The sequence below is a fragment of the Malaclemys terrapin genome, chromosome 7 (assembly GCF_027887155.1).
Source record: "Malaclemys terrapin pileata isolate rMalTer1 chromosome 7, rMalTer1.hap1, whole genome shotgun sequence".
NCBI classification, from domain to species: Eukaryota; Metazoa; Chordata; order Testudines; family Emydidae; genus Malaclemys; species Malaclemys terrapin.
Window position 1 is genome coordinate 20,701,631 of NC_071511.1, and position 16,966 is coordinate 20,718,596.

Genomic DNA, 16,966 nt, shown 5'->3' on the forward strand with positions numbered 1-16,966 from the left:
CCTTGGCATTCTTTTAACATAGTTTTTTGTGCATCAGTATATGTATTAGTAAAGTGATGCATACTGAATTGTCTGTCCTTGGCTTGATAGCTGGAATATTGCACCAGAAACAATGGCCGATATAACTACCTCACAAACCCACACATAAGATGGTCTCCCTTTGCCAGCTGTGTTTCTTTTGTGCTGTTGGAATGCAGTTTAAGTTCAGCTTATCTGTGAGTAGTCCCAACTAGTTCCACAGCCAAAACCTAGGACTTGCTGATCTCCATATTATAAATAAAAAAAGACTTGTGAAATTACTATAAGACTTGGGTGTGAAAACGTGTTTGTGGCAAATATTCTTAAGCTGACTTTGGGGATTAAAATCACATGTGCTGAAGCCAAGCTGTTCTGTTTTCCTGTGTCTAGGCAAGCAATTTTATACTTGCTATGAAACAAAGGAATTTTTAGTGCATCTACTTGCACCAGGGTTTGCCTGGAAAAATGGTCACCTGAGATTTGCACGAAAGACAGAACAGGGAGTCTCTTTAATTGAACAGAAAGCAATGCCAGAAGCAGTGACTGGAAAAGAACAAGGGTGGTAAGCACTAAATCATTTCAATAAAGTTAACATCAAGGCCAGGAAAATGTGTAAAACAGCTTCGTGAGCTGTTGTGTGGGCCAAATTCAATGCCGGTCCAAAGAGGTGCAATTCCATTGAGTTTGACCCATCCATTGGAAGGACTGTGACGGATTTGCTCTTTCATAACAGCTCTCTCCATTATCTCAGCAAATGAAGCCACTTATTAGATTGATAGAGACCTTTTAGTCTGGTCTATACTTGAAGTTCTATCAGCATAGATATATCGGTCAGGGGTGTGAACAATAAACACACATACCCCAACCAACATCCTCATGATGACATAACCCACCGCATGGATGCAGCTATGTTGATTAAAGAGGGCTTATGTCAATGTAGCTAACGTCACAAGGAAGTAGTGTTCCTAGGCCAATAGAATAACTCCTTCTATTAGCATAGGCTGCGTCTACACTAGAAGGAGATGCCAGCATAGCTATGCCAGTATAGTCTTTGTAGTGTAGACATCGCCTTAGAAACTCTGAATCCTAAACTCTAGTCTCTTTTGTGTCTCTCAAGACAGACTTGGATTTTTAGAGCATTATCTCTATGGGCATCTGCTCTAACTACAGTGAACACTATTGCTTTATGAGGTTCAAAATGGTACAAAAAATTAAGACCATATTAAAAATTGTTTGAAAATCATCCAGTAGTTTTCTTTCATATAACCAACATTAATCTGCAGCAAAACCTAACCTCCTAGACAGGATGGGCTTCCTTTCACACAGTAATTCTGTACAAAGCCAAATGTAGATTCCCTTTCCTCTCCTCTCCCATGCCCACCAAAAACCATGCTGACAAAGGATTTGACGTAGCCTGATGTAATTGGAAGAAGCTTTGTTCCTTGCATCCTAATCCTAGCCATTAAGGTTATGTAATAATGTTTTGTTCTAATTATCAGTGACTTTGACCGAAAGGTTGGATTTATATATCTATATATATATAAATGAGTTTATTTTTATGGGCTGCCATTAATTCCTCAATCTAGATGTGACTTTTGTATTTCCTATGATTGATCTCCCTGCAATGTTGAGTTCAGATTCAACTCAGTTCCTTTTCAGCCCTGATGGACCTTTGTTGGGACTAGCATGTTCTTCAAACAAAGATTTATCATACCATTCTCTGTGGGTTTCCTGGGATTGGAAGTGTTCTTTTTTGGGAGTTATATGTACTGTTTAAGACCATATCGTACTTTCCCTTTCTGCTTTGAGGCTAATGCACAATAAATCAGGTGAATGCCAACTCTCTGTACCCTATTAGTGTCTCAGGTGCCATTGTAAAGTACAGCATGCTCTCATTCAAGATGATCATTTTTCTCCTGATCACATACCGTACTATTTACAGATGTATATTCATAGAATAATAGAAGATTAGGGTTGGAAGAAACCCCAGGAGGTCATCTGTCCAACCCCCTGCTCAAAGGAGGACCAACCCCAACTAAAGCATCCCAGCCAGGGCTTTGTCAACCCGGGCCTTAAAAACCTCTAAGGATGGAGATTCCACCACCTCCCTAGGTAACCCATTCCAGTGCTTCACCACCCTCATAGTGAAATAGTTTCTCCTAATATCCAACCTAGACCTCCCCCACTGCAACTTGAGACCATTGCTCCTTGTTCTGTCATCTGCCACCACTGAGAACAGCCTAATTCCATCCTCTTTGAAACCCCCCTTCAGGTATAGTTGAAGGCTGCTATCAAATCCCCCTTCACTCTTCTCTTCTGCAGACTAAATAAGCCCATTTCCCTCAGCCTCTACTCATAAGTCATGTGCCCCAGCCCCCTAATCATTTTTGTTGTCCTCAGCTGGACTCTCTCCAATTTGTTCACATCCTTTCTGTAGTGGGGGCCCCAAAACTGGATGCATACTCCAGGTGTGGCCTCACTAGTGCTGAATAGAGGGGAATAATCACTTCCCTCAATCTCTGGCAATGCTCCAATATGCCATTAGCCTTCTTGGCAACAAGGGCACACTGTTGACTCATACCCAGCTTCTCTTCCACTGTAATCCCCAGGTCCTTTTCTGCAGAACTGCCGCTTAGCCAGTCGGTCCCCAGCCTGTAGCAATGCATGGGATTCTTCCATCCTAAATGCAGGACTCTGCACTTGTCCTTGTTGAACCTCATAAGATTTCTTTTAGCCCAATCCTCCAATTTGTTTAGGTCACTCTGGACCCTATCCCTACCATCCAGCGTATCTACCTCTCCCCCCAGCTTAGTGTCATCTTGCTGATGGTGCAATCTATCCCCTCATCCAGATCATTAATGAAGATGTTGAACAAAACTGGCCCCGGGACCGACCCCTTTGATACCGGCTGCCAACTAGACATCGAGCCGTTGATCAGTACCCGTTGAATCTGACGATCTAGCCAGCTTTCTATCCACCTTACAGTCCATCCATCCAATCCATATTTCATAAACTTGCGGCAAGAATATAGTGAGAGACCATATCAAAAGCTTTGCTAAAGTCAAGGTGTATCACAACCACCGCTTTCCCCATATCCACAGAGCCAGTTATCTCATCATAGAAGTCAATCAGGTTGGTCAGGCGTGACTTGCCCTTGGTGAATCCATGTTGACTGTTCCTGATCACCTTCCTCTCCTCCAAATGCTTCAAAATGGATTCCTTGAGGACCTGCTCCGTGATTTTTCCAGGGACAGAGGTGAGGCTGACTAGTCTGTAGTTATACAATATACAGCTGTAAATACACACGTTAACCAAATGTCCTGGGAAGTGCAAATTGTGGTAGGTCAAAATTGCTACATATTACAGAAGAACAATTGCCAATTCACATATCCACAACTTAAGTAGGTACCAGCCAAAGTTGCCAATCTGTGCTTTGACCTATATACATAATTATTTCCAAAGTACTCCAATTGATTTAAACAAGAGTTGAACTGGGCCCAATGATAGCTGCTTCTTACAAAATCATTACTACCTTTTGATTTCAAAGCTATTTTTCTCAGTTTAATGGCATTGGGCGACTGTTTTGTCATGAATAAATGCCCAGCAAATACATCAGTTCTTTGTACTGAAGGAATTTTTAAGATATAAATTTAACCTAATCCTCACGTGAAATTCCACTGAGGGAAAAGGCTGCCTTATACTAAGGAAATCTTTATTATGAGTATGTTAGATTCATTTTCATTATTTCGTACCAGTTATGCTCTGGTAGTGTGCTCAGTATAGTATAACAGACAAAAAGAGACATGGTCCCAAACTCAAGGCTTTTATGATCTGGTCCTGATTCTGCAAACTCTCCCATGCTTATTCCTACCAGAGTCAATGGGAGCACGCATACATCTGGGAGCATTTGCAGGACCAGGCCAAATGTTGACAAACAACAGAAGCCAAACATAATCTCCATACAAGATTTATTGGTTGAGGATCAGACCTTCTTGCAATCAGTTTTAGTTAGGCTTGTCTATTTACTAATTAGCATGAGCAATGCAAGATGGCTGATGGAATAGTAATGAAAGGACTTAAATCAACCCATGAGTAATTCATCATATTTAATAATGCCCCTTGCCCTTTTTGCTAATTGTGATATATTTTGTACATGTATAGCTCTTTCAGCTGAGGCTCTCAAGGCATTTTACAAATGTGAACTAATTAAACCTCATGATACCCTTGCCAGGGAGGTAAAGGAAACAAGTTTCCCATTACCCACCACTGGGATGAAGCAGTAGCTGATTAAGAGCATGCTGAAACCATATGCAAGTCTAGGGCAAAGTTTTTTTTTTTTTTTTTTTCAGAGCTCATCTGAACCTCCTGCCTTGTCTTGCAGAGAAGCCAGAATTCTGAAAAAAGAAGAACAGGAGTACTTGTGGCACCTTAGAGACTAACAAATTTATTAGAGCATAAGCTTTCGTGGACTACAGCCCACTTCTTCGGATGCATATAGAATGGAACATATAATGAGGAGATATATATACACACATACAGAGAGCATAAACAGGTGGGAGTTGTCTTACCAACTCTGAGAGGCCAATTAATTAAGAGAAAAAAAAAAAAAAAAAAAAAAACTTTTGAAGTGATAATCAAGCTAGCCGAGTACAGACAGTGTGATAAGAAGTGTGAGAGTACTTACAAGGGGAGATAGTCAACGTTTGTAATGGCTCAGCCATTCCCAGTCCTTATTCAAACCGGAGTTGATTGTGTCTAGTTTGCATATCAATTCTAGCTCTGCAGTCTCTCTTTGGAGTCTGTTTTTGAAGTTTTTCTGTTGTAATATAGCCACCCGCAGGTCTGTCACTGAATGACCAGACAGGTTAAAGTGTTCTCCCACTGGTTTTTGAGTATTTTGATTCCTGATGTCAGATTTGTGTCCATTAATTCTTTTGCGTAGAGACTGTCCGGTTTGGCCAATGTACATGGCAGAGGGGCATTGCTGGCACATGATGGCATAGATCACATTGGTAGATGTGCAGGTGAACGAGCCCCTGATGGTATGGCTGATGTGATTAGGTCCTATGATGATGTCACTTGAATAGATATGTGGACAGAGTTGGCATCGGGGTTTGTTACAAGGATAGGTTCCTGGGTTAGTGGTTTTGTTCAGTGATGTGTGGTTGCTGGTGAGTAAGCACTCCCAGCTATCTTCGAGACACCACTGACTTCCTGAGGAAACTACAATCCATCGGTGATCTTCCAGAAAACACCATCCTGGCCACTATGGACGTAGAAGCCCTCTACACCAATATTCCACACAAAGATGGACTACAAGCTATCAGGAACAGTATCCCTGATAATGTCACAGCTAACCTGGTGGCTGAACTTTGTGATTTTGTCCTCACCCACAACTATTTCACATTTGGGGACAATATATACCTTCAAGTCAGCGGCACTGCTATGGGTACCCGCATGGCCCCACAATATGCCAACATTTTTATGGCTGACTTAGAACAACGCTTCCTTAGCTCTCGTCCCCTAACCCCCCTACTCTACTTGCGCTACATTGATGACATCTTCATCATCTGGACCCATGGAAAAGAAGCCCTTGAGGAATTTCACCATGATTTCAATAATTTCCATCCCACCATCAACCTCAGCCTAGATCAATCCACACAAGCGGTCCATTTCCTGGACACTACTGTGCTAATAAGCGATGGTCACATCAATACCACCCTATCCCGGAAACCTACTGACCGCTACACTTACCTACATGCCTCCAGCTTCCATCCAGGACACACCACACGATCCATTGTCTACAGCCAAGCTCTAAGATATAACCGCATTTGCTCCAATCCCTCGGATAGAGACAAGCACCTACAAGATCTCTATCAAGCATTCTTAAAACTACAATACCCACCTGCTGAAGTGAAAAAACAGATTGACAGAGCCAGACGAGTACCCAGAAGTCACCTCCTACAAGACAGGCCCAACAAAGAAAATAACAGAACACCACTAGCTGTCACCTTCAGCCCCCAACTAAAACCTCTCCAGCGCATCATCAGAGATCTACAACCTATCCTGAAAGATGATCCTTTACTCTCACAGATCTTGGGAGACAGACCTGTCCTCGCTTACAGACAACCCCCCAACCTAAAGCAAATACTCACCAGCAACCACACATCACTGAACAAAACCACTAACCCAGGAACCTATCCTTGTAACAAACCCCGATGCCAACTCTGTCCACATATCTATTCAAGTGACATCATCATAGGACCTAATCACATCAGCCATACCATCAGGGGCTCGTTCACCTGCACATCTACCAATGTGATCTATGCCATCATGTGCCAGCAATGCCCCTCTGCCATGTACATTGGCCAAACCGGACAGTCTCTACGCAAAAGAATTAATGGACACAAATCTGACATCAGGAATCAAAATACTCAAAAACCAGTGGGAGAACACTTTAACCTGTCTGGTCATTCAGTGACAGACCTGCGGGTGGCTATATTACAACAGAAAAACTTCAAAAACAGACTCCAAAGAGAGACTGCAGAGCTAGAATTGATATGCAAACTAGACACAATCAACTCCGGTTTGAATAAGGACTGGGAATGGCTGAGCCATTACAAACGTTGACTATCTCCCCTTGTAAGTACTCTCACACTTCTTATCACACTGTCTGTACTCGGCTAGCTTCATTATCACTTCAAAAGTTTTTTTTTTTTTTTTTTTCTTTCTCTTAATTAATTGGCCTCTCAGAGTTGGTAAGACAACTCCCACCTGTTTATGCTCTCTGTATGTGTGTATATATATCTCCTCATTATATGTTCCATTCTATATGCATCCGAAGAAGTGGGCTGTAGTCCACGAAAGCTTATGCTCTAATAAATTTGTTAGTCTCTAAGGTGCCACAAGTACTCCTGTTCTTCTTTTTGCGGATACAGACTAACACGGCTGTTACTCTGAAACTTGTCAGAATTCTGAAGGTGTGATTGCTCAACCCCCTTCCATGGGGAGATTGATGTCATGTCTGGGATGATGACTTCACTGTTGGAGAAACCTGTGAGGGGGAGGAGAAGCTATGAGGGGGAGAGTGCGCTTATTCAAACACATATGTAGTCATAATAAAAGACACCCATTCAATGACTGACAAAGTAAATGAATTTCTGTAGCAATGTCTTTTATGAAACTTGCCCCATTGTGAAAGTCCTTCCTTAACTATAAACAGTGTCTTCACGTCCTTCTCCTGGCCTGGGAAGGACAAAGCTGCATGTTCTGAAAAAGCTTATAGACAGTTATGGCTACAGGACTTAAATTCACAACTTGAGGGAGAATAATTAATCTGGGGCTTCAGTTTTCATATCTATCACTGTAGCTGAATTGGTGTTTCCTTTAGATTGGTGAGCTTTGTGGTTCCATAGAGCTTTCATAGCATCTCTCTGGTGTGTTGTACACATGAGGGATTTTTGGTTTGGGTTTCTTCCTCAGCAATGACAGAGGCCTAGAATTTTGCTAACAATCTACCATGTTGTCATTTCTCGCTCTCCAAACACAGACACTCCCAACATGTTGAGAAGAATTCCCCAAGCCTCATGCTATCCAAGGTGCATTTCCTAAGCTAAGAAAAATGGTAATAAGAATTACCACCAGAAGGCATCCAAAACAATTAGATTGCCAGGGCCTGCAGTGATGGGGTGCTGCAAAGGTGCTCCACCACAGGGAAAGTATGAGTAACTCAGAGATAATTCCTCCAGGAATTGGGGGCAATGGCCGGCTTGCCTCTGGGGTTTCTAGTACTGCGTCACCACAACCTATAGGTCTTGTATCAGGAGGACTGATATTGTGGCTTCTCTTTTGCACAAGCATGTTATGGAAGGGGGTCTCCTTGTGTCTCTACACTCATACACTGCATAAGACTAGCCTGAGTTGAAACCTACGTGTCCTTATTACTATTACACACCCATATTAATACACTACAGAAGGCATTCGCCAATAATAGGAGCTTGTTAATACCTGAATATTTGTTGGTACTATTATCAGTGAATAAGGGATCCACATAAAGAAACAAGCCTTGGTGCTCAAGATTAAATGCAAAATTATACGATGAAGAGAAATTAAAGTAATTTTTAAAATAAATGCAAAATGGAACTGTTGGGCTAGTGCTATAGCACCATCTACTGGCTCTTTCTCAGAATACCATTAACATCTAAATTGTAAAAACAACGAGGAGTCCTTGTGGCACCTTAGAGACTAACACATTTAAATAAATTTGTTAGTCTCTAAGGTGCCACAAGGACTCCTCGTTGTTTTTGCTGATACAGACTAACACGGCTACGACTCTAAAATCTAAATTGTAGTTAATTTGCCCTTTTTGCCTGAAATATGACATCGTTTCCTTTTATATGGCCGTAGCAGGAAGGGAGACAGGAGAGGGCTAAATTCCATTTTCGGTTATGGTCTATGGGCTGGAGCATACATTTTAGACTACATATTACCCTCAAGTCACAGCAGCTCCATCTCTTTTATCAAGGAGAGGTTTTTGCACAAAGATCAAGGATCGCAAACTGACTTCAGCATCTCTCAGTGGGAGAATTTGCTCTCCTTTAGGATCTTATTTGTTTCTCCTCCTTCCTCAACCTTCTTTCTGTTGTTTTCCCTCTTTCTTGTCTTTGTGTCTTTGCTCTGCTTTTCCCACCACCCATGGGGTTCATACTGGCCCAGTTCCCCATAAACAGATCAGCAATGAAAGTTTATGATGACATGTTCATTGTCAAAATTAGGCTTTTTAGAATGACATCCTTATGCTTTGAACCGAGGACTGGAGTGGTCACATCTCTCAGGCCTGGTCTACACATAGTTTTTGTACTGATTTAACTATTTTGATTAAAGTGTGTGTAATAAATTACTAACTAGTTAAAGCTGTACAACCCAGAGTGAGAACATAGTTATAATATATAGAGAGATGCCTTATACTGGTTGATAGCTTATTCCCATAAGCATAAGGAGCATAAGCTAATACCAGAATAATCACCTTTGATATACGTATAATGTTTTCAAACGGATATATAGTTAAAAGCAACACAAAAATTGTGTTAAGTATTGTTTCTGGCTGTTTACAGAGTTAGGCAGACAACACAGCACTAGTTACACTAGGTTTCCATTTGGATTGGCAGGATCATTTCACAACCATGAGAGCTAGAAGAAACATATTTTTCAGAGTTGCCAACACTCATGATTTTATTGTGAGCCTTGTGATATTTTCTGTGTTTTAACCTCATGAACTACAGGTTTCTCGTGAATTTTTGCCCTTGTTCCAAAGGGTTGCCATCTTCCATCAGTTTCAACAGGACTGAAGCATCAGGCAAGATAGCCAATGTTTTCCTACAGACTTTGCACGAGGAAGTGTGGCTACCCCTAATAAAGATGGCCATTGTTTTCAATGGAATGGAAGTTAAGATACTGTAGGAAATTGTGAAAAGGAGCAGGAGGGAGCCTGGGAGGGGGAGATGGGAATGTGGGGGTTCAGAAGGGAGAGAGGAGGATGTGCTGGGGATGGAGGGGGCAGCAAGAGGTTAGCAGAGGGGGAATTGGGGAATATGAAGAAGTAGCAGGGTCAGAGAGGTTCTGCGGGCAGGAGGAAGACTGAGGCATGTACTGGGGCATGTGGAGGAAAGGTGGCAAACAAAGGGGGGATTAGGGAGCTTGGAGTGTGGGAGGAGACAGGAGAATGTGGGTGCAGAAGGGGAGCTGAGAGGAGCAAGGGAGAAGGAGTGGGAATTGGAGGAGGCAGGCAGGGCCGTCCTTAGCCATAGGCAGAACAGGCAACCGCCTAGGGCACCACGCTACCTGGGGGCACCGCTCTGCCCGGAGCCCGGACAGACGGGAAGCAGTGGAGCATTTAACAGCAGGGCTGCTGGGTCCTAGAGAAAGCCGAATGCAGCACAGTCTGAGGGAGGGGATTGGCTGCTGGGGTCTCTGGGAAGGGAAGGGGAGGGGTGGGGGCAGGAACTCACCTGTGAGTGTGACTCTTTCCCCCGGCATGAGGTGAGGCAGGCTCGGCAGCTCTGGCACCAGTATCCTTTGTTGTCCCCAGGGCCGGCTCCAGGTTTTCTGCCGCCCCAAGCAGAAAAAAAAAAAAAAAGCCACGGCAGCACGATTGCCCCATTCCACTCTTTGGTGGCAATTGGGTGGCAGGTCCTTCGCTCCAAGAGGGACTGAGGGACCCGCCACCGAATTACTGCGCTGCAGACCCAGACGTGCCGCCCCGATAGCAGCTGGAGTGCCACCCTTTGGTATTGGCAGCCTCAAGAACCTGCTTCTTTAGCTGGTGCCTGGAGCCGGCCCTGTTTCCCACTTATTCTGTAGCTACATCTGTCATGCTTCCCCACTCCTTCGCAATTCTGCAGTGCAATTTCCTTTGTTCCCCTTGCTTTTATCCATAATGGCTGTTCAGTAAAACCACTTTTCCCTGGCTGATGGAATTGATCTGCAAAGGAATTTATTAAATGCAGCATTTGTCAGAGCTGTTTTTTAAAAGATATTTAAACCCACTTGCTTTACTCAAAGGGAATATTTGTGCTTAGGCTTGTGCATCCAGTGTGCCTTCTTGGTGGCTAGTGTAAGAGGTAATAAGATCACAATTATTCCTTTGAGGTCATGGATTAGTCCAGGAAAGGAGAGACGAATTAGGTGGCCCATGCTAGGAGATTCCCGATGCATCTACCAGAGGCGGGGAAGAGAAGAGATGGAGGGCAGGGAATAAGTCAGTTCAGCCTGCTTATGGAGCTACAGCAATAACTGCAGTTGTGTGTATCCAGTTGTGTATCCCCACTCTATCACTGAATTGTTTTCTTCCTAACCAGGAGTCAGATTCTATTCTATTCATGTTCTTAAAACAATGCCCATCCCTGACTTATGTGAGCCCTGGGGCCTTGATAATTTGTCCCTTATATGGACTAACCTCATTCCTTGGATTTAAGCAAGTTATGTTAAATGATCACATTAATTTACATTTTGATAAAACAGCCAAAAGTTTTATGGGTGGGGTAAAACATAGGAGTACTGTTAACTTTCTATAGCACTTTTATGCTCTAAAAGAAGTTGGTGCCTAACTTCCCTTAGGCTACCACTTTTTCACAGAGGCTTACAAACATGCTTTATTTGGTTATGTTGACTGAACTGTAAAAACCCAGCTCAGCCCTTTGGCCCCCACACCCCACACCAGTCAGCTGACTCCTGGGACAAGGGACCAGGCTGGATCAGAGGTGCTGGAACAATTTTTATAGTGGGGTGCTGAGAGTCAGTGAACCAATCTGTAAACATAGGATGGAAACCACTTCAAGCCAGGGGGTGCGCACTTCAGCACCATGGGCTGGAATGGTGGTGGTGGAGGGTCTGGCTGAAGTCAGGGGACAAAGAGACTTGGCTGGGGCGGCGCATGACTACCATGCGCTGGGGTAGAGAGGCTGAAGATCCTCACTGGAGTGAGAGACGATAGGAGCCCAAATGATTGGACAACAGTATACGATTCACATAAAATAGAATAAAAAATAGAAAAAATAATACATTTATAATAAGTGCAAAATAAATTTAAAATAGTAATAATGAATAAAATACAAAAATATTAACAGACTTAAAAAAGTAAAATAATAAAAACTGAAAAATAAAAGAATTGTAAAATACATAAAAACCATAAAAGGGGAAATAAAATTAAAAGAAACTTAATATATATATATATAAACAATAAAACAAAAAAGGAAATACAAGTAAAATATATTAAAAAGGTAAAAATATAACTATTAAGAAAAAACACACACACAAAAAGAAAGAAAAAAGAAGTTCAATTGTAAAACCGAGGGCGAGAGTCCATGGGGCTTGTGCTCCTATATCATAGGTGAGGAACTCTGATGTGTGCCCCCGTGTCCCCCTCTTTGTCCCCCGTGTGGACAAGGCTAGACAGCAGTCTCACTCCGGCCATGCGGCCACCCCAGCCTGGGAGTGAGGGGCGGCGCCCTCCCGGGCTTCTGGACCCACAGACAAAGCCCGGGCGGAACCACTCCCATTTATACTTGCTGGACACAAGGCTCTTGCTCGTGTTGTACAGGAGGCTAAGCGACCCCCCCTGTTATACACTGAGCAATGAGGGCTCCCTCCGTGTGGGGCAGAGGCGAGACCCTGCGCTCCAGGGACGAGGTAGCTGGTGGACAGACCCCGCCGGAGCGGGGAATGTCGGCAGGCGCCACTCTGCCTTGGACGGAGTCATCTCCACTTGAGCAAGCGAGACTCCCCCAACCGCCAGGCACCTCTTCCGTCAGTGGACGGTGACCCTGACTCCGAGAGAGACCCCCGGGAGAGCGAGAGAGAGACGGGGTGTCCCTCGGCTGGGCCCCTTGGGGCGAGATTCAGCCCAGCCGCAGCGGGGTACACAAGGTACTAGGTGGAGAGGGGAAGGAGAGAGAGAGCCAGGCCGGAGGCCTCCGGGCTCTGCTCCCCTCTCTGCACCAGCCTGAGTCCCCCCACTCAGGACTTTTCCCAGCGTGTACCCAGCTCACCCAACCTTGTGTCATGGGTCCGGGCCAAGCCTTCAGAATGAGGGGAGAGAAAAGGGCAACGCTGCCTCTGCCCAGACTATGCAGGGAATCACCCCGCCCTTCTGGAACTACCTCTGGGGACCCAGCTGGGATTGTAGCTCATTGAGACTTCCAGAGCCTGGCCCCATTGCGGTCACTCCATGAGGTAGAACAGAAACACCTGCCTTTAAAATTCAACTGTATCTAGGGTGACCCCACCTGTATTTCAAGTTCCGTAATAGAGGACACTGCTGCGGGGGGAGGGGGAGAGCTCGAGGGGGTATTTTGGGGTGCTGGAGGGGTGTGTGTGTACTGGGAGATGGTATTTGGGAGGTGCTGGACAGAGTATTTGGGGTGTGTAAGAGCAGAGGTGCCTCTCGGGACCTCCCACAGGCATGCTGCCGAAGGCAGCCTGACTGCCGCCCTCAGGGCGACCGGCAGACAGCACCCCAGGCAGGCGCTTGCTGCGCTGGTGCCTGGAGTTGCCCCTGGTTGTCCCCCATAAGGTCCATTCTTCTCCCCCCCCACACCCCACGGAGCACTCCCCTTTTCTTCCCCCCCCCCCGAAGGAGCACCCTTCTCTCTCTCTCTCCTCCCCTCCGGCAGGGCTGGGTTGGGTGAGGGGTTGGGGGGAGGAGGGGGGAGGCTGGCTGCCTGCTGAGGAATGAAAGTGAAAGTAACTCACTTCCTCGGCAGCCAGCCAGGATTGGAATGGTTACGTAGGGTTACCATACGTCCGGATTTTCCCGGACATGTCCGGCTTTTGGGGGCTCAAATCCCCGTCCGGGGGGAAATCCCCAAAAGCCGGGCATGTCCGGGAAAATCGGGAGGGCTGGGTGGTGCTCGGCCGGGGCCGGCCGTGCGGGGCCGGGGGCATGGTGCCGGGCCGGGAACCAGGGGCGCAGTGCAGGGCTGGGCGCGGTGCCGGACGGGGAGCCGGGGGCGCGGTGCCGGGCCGGGGGCCGGGCTGGGAGCCGGGCCGGCCGGGCCGGCGGGGAGCCGGGCCGGCCGGGCCCGCGGGGAGCCGGGGGCCGGCAGTGCTGGGCGGGCCGGGGGTGGTGGGCCGGGGCCGGCACCCCAGGGCCCGAGCCGACCCAGGCTGGAGCCGCCGGGGGGGCTAGCCTGGGCTGCGCCTCCTCCCCCCCACTCCCCCCTTACCTGCTTCAGGCTTCCCGCGAATCAAATGTTCGCGGGAAGCAGGGGAGGGGGTGGAGACTTTGGGGAGGGGGCGGGGTTGGGGAGGGGGTATGGGCGGGGCTGGGGGCGGGGCCGGGGGCCGTGGAGTGTCCTCCATTTGGAGGTACAGAATATGGTAACCCTAGGTTACGCGTGGCTGGGCTGGCGATAGCCAGATAGCATGTGTGAAAAATCAGGACTGGGGGCTGGGATAGGGTGAGCAGATGTCCCACTTTTATAGGGACAGTCCCAATTTTGGGGTCTTTTTCTTATATAGGCTCCTATTACACCCCCCCCCCCCAACCCCTGTCCTGATTTTTCACACTTGCTGTCTGGTCACCCTAGGTGTGGGTAATTGGTGCCTATATAAGACAAAGCCCCAAATATCGGGACTGGCCCTATAAAATCAGGACATCTGGATCTGGTCACCCTAGCTGGGGAGCGCGTCTCTCCCCCCGGGCTGGCAGCGATCCATCTCATCCAGGGGGAGCTGCGCAGGGCAGGATGAGCTGCTGTGACTCCATGGGTGCCCCGTCCCTGAAATCAGATGGTGTGCTAATTTCACCATGGTCCACTGGGCTGGCGATGGTGCCCATTGGCGTGTGATCGGACCTGAGGGTTTGCTGCTGCTGTTGCCACTCTGCACCCCAAGAGGTGGATTTTGGGGTCCTGCAGTTTTCCACCTATCTCCTCCTCTACTGCAGCTGTTGGACCAGCAGGCTGGGGGGTGAGCCAAGCATGAAAGCAGTACTGTGTTGCCATTTAGATTGTCATTTAACAACTTTGTTTGCCAAAAATGCTTGCTAACAATCCCTGAATTCAATTTCAATATATTTTTTTAAATCAATATCTTAGCCAAAAACAGAAAATTAAGTTGTTGACAATTATTTGTGATAAGTTTGGTTTGGGGCAGGGAGTGGGCCAGTTTTCATCAGAGAAACAAAAAATGTTGACTGACTTTCCTATAGCCCTGTTACTGCTAAATAGAGCCCTCCGACAACTGTAATATCTCATCCCCTTACTAGTGTACAGAGCAGGGGTCGGCAAGCTACGGCACACGTGCCAAAGGTGGCACACAAGCTGATTTTTGATGGCATGCCGCGGCGGGCTGAGCGGCTCAGCCCACCGCCACTCTGGGGTTCCGGGTGCTGCCCCACTGCCAGCCAGGGTCCCAGCCACCGGCCTCACTCAGTGCCTGCTGCTGGTCTGGGGACCCCCAAGGAACCCAGGCTGGCAACGGGCTGAGCAGGCCGGCGGCTGAGACCCCGTCTGAGCCACTCAACCCGCTGCCGGCCTGGGGTTCCATTCACTCAGCCGGCAGCGGACTAAGCGGGGCCGGTGGGAGGCTGAGTGGGGCCGGCGGCAGGCTAAGCGGGGCCAGCGGCTGGGACCCCAACTGGCAAGGGGCCGGCAGCCGGAACCCCAGAGCAGCAGCAGGCTGAGTGCTGCCGGCACCCCAGACTGGCAACGGACTGAGCCACTCAGCCCCCACGCCGGTCCCGCTCAGCCCGCCAGCGGCCCGTTCAGCCTGCTGCCGGCTGAGTGAATGGAATCCCAGACCGGCAGTGGGTTGAGTAGGGCCAGTAGCTGGACCCCAGACCGGCAGTGGGCTGAGCGGGGCTGGTGGCTGGAACCCCAGACAAGGATCCCAGGCAAGGATCACACTAAATTGATATGATCTGCATTTTAATTTGATTTTAAATGAAGCTTCTTAAATATTTTAAAAACCTTATTTACTTTAAATACAACAATAGTTTATTTATATAATATAGACATAGAGAGAGACCTTCTACAAATGTTAAAATGTATTACTGGCATGGGAAACCTTAAATTACAGTGAACTTGGCACACCACTTCTGAAAGGTTGCAGACCCCTGGTATAGAGTGACCATATGTTGTACTAAGATTCTCTTGCTTTTTTTCCCAGTGAGTCAGTATAGCTTTTGCCAGCCCAGAGGTTGGGCAGCCAATGTCTTACATTTTCACAATATTTTGTCCAACTTTCATAAAGTAAATACATGGTTAATACGAGTTAAAAAGGCCAGGGACACTTCCTTGTGAAGAATCTGTGTAGCAGATCATGCTAGAGCTGTGAAAATGTTAGTTTTTGATGGAACTTTAGAGGCAGTGATTTATCATGTATTTCTGGCAGTGCCCAAAATGTGCTGCTATTGCTAATGTCTTTCCAAACAAAAATGAGGCACAATAGGACTTCTGTAACATTTCTGTGCTACCTTAATCTAGATGAGATGATTCTGTGCTGAATTCATTTTGGTCACTTTGTGCTTTACCTAGGAGTAAAACTAGGGGCTATATTTCCCCACTGCTTGGAAACCCAGCTTATTAAACCAGATAATGCCAATGATCTATTTACAGTAGAAGGTTGATATAGAGTTGTAACTAACATTAAGACTGATGCCCACTATACATTTAAAACTAAAAAGTGGCTTTGTAAAAATGACCTGGGTTTCCAACTCTATTGTGTCTCAGTCAGGGCGGAGCGCCTTGTGAGGTGTCTTCGCACTAGCTCAAGGTCACAGCGCAAGAACCTAGAGAGCCTCCTGAAGCACGGTGATAGTTTTGATTTAAATGGACTTGAACTGTACGAAGAATTGAGGACACTGTCACCAATGTTACCACATGCAAAATCGGTGATGGACATTGTACAGTTTATTCATACCAGCAAACTTGTTGACATATATCCTAATGTGTACGTTGCCACTCTACCGACAATTCCTGTACCAGTAGCATCAGGAGACCGGAGTTTCTCAAAACTAAAGCTCATTAAAAACTATCTCCGCTCTACAATGAGTCAGGAATGCTTGACTGGTCTTGCTATTCCTGCAATCGAACAAGACATCACTTTGTCTTTGTCATACAATGACATTATTACTGCTTTTGCAGCCAAAAAAAGCCAGAAAGATTGCTTTGAATTAAAAACAACTCCTTGTTTCAATACCTCTTCATATAAATTTCCAAAAAATGTTGACAAATTAAAAAAATTATATTATTTGCACCATTCTGTCAAATCAGAATTTTTTCTATAGCGCTACTTCTTTAGTGCTAGTCCATCAGCATTACAGTGTGCTTAATTAAGTTAAACTGGGTTTAATAACATGCATGTGGCAAGTTTTCCAATACTGTAAGCTTATGTTTGTGTGGTTAAGAGCAAGTCAGGCACAGGGGCACCAGTTTAATAATCCCGCCTA

At 46.2% G+C, this 16,966-nt stretch overlaps 1 long non-coding RNA gene across 1 annotated transcript; it reads left to right on the plus strand.

Annotated features, from left to right (window-relative positions):
* Positions 1 to 1,993: 1,993 nt before the first annotated feature.
* LOC128840850 (uncharacterized) lies at positions 1,994 to 4,433 on the plus strand. Its single transcript, XR_008445721.1, has 3 exons — positions 1,994 to 2,130; positions 3,120 to 3,274; positions 4,368 to 4,433. It is a non-coding gene; the product is annotated as an uncharacterized LOC128840850 (long non-coding RNA).
* The last annotated feature ends 12,533 nt before the right edge of the window (positions 4,434 to 16,966 follow it).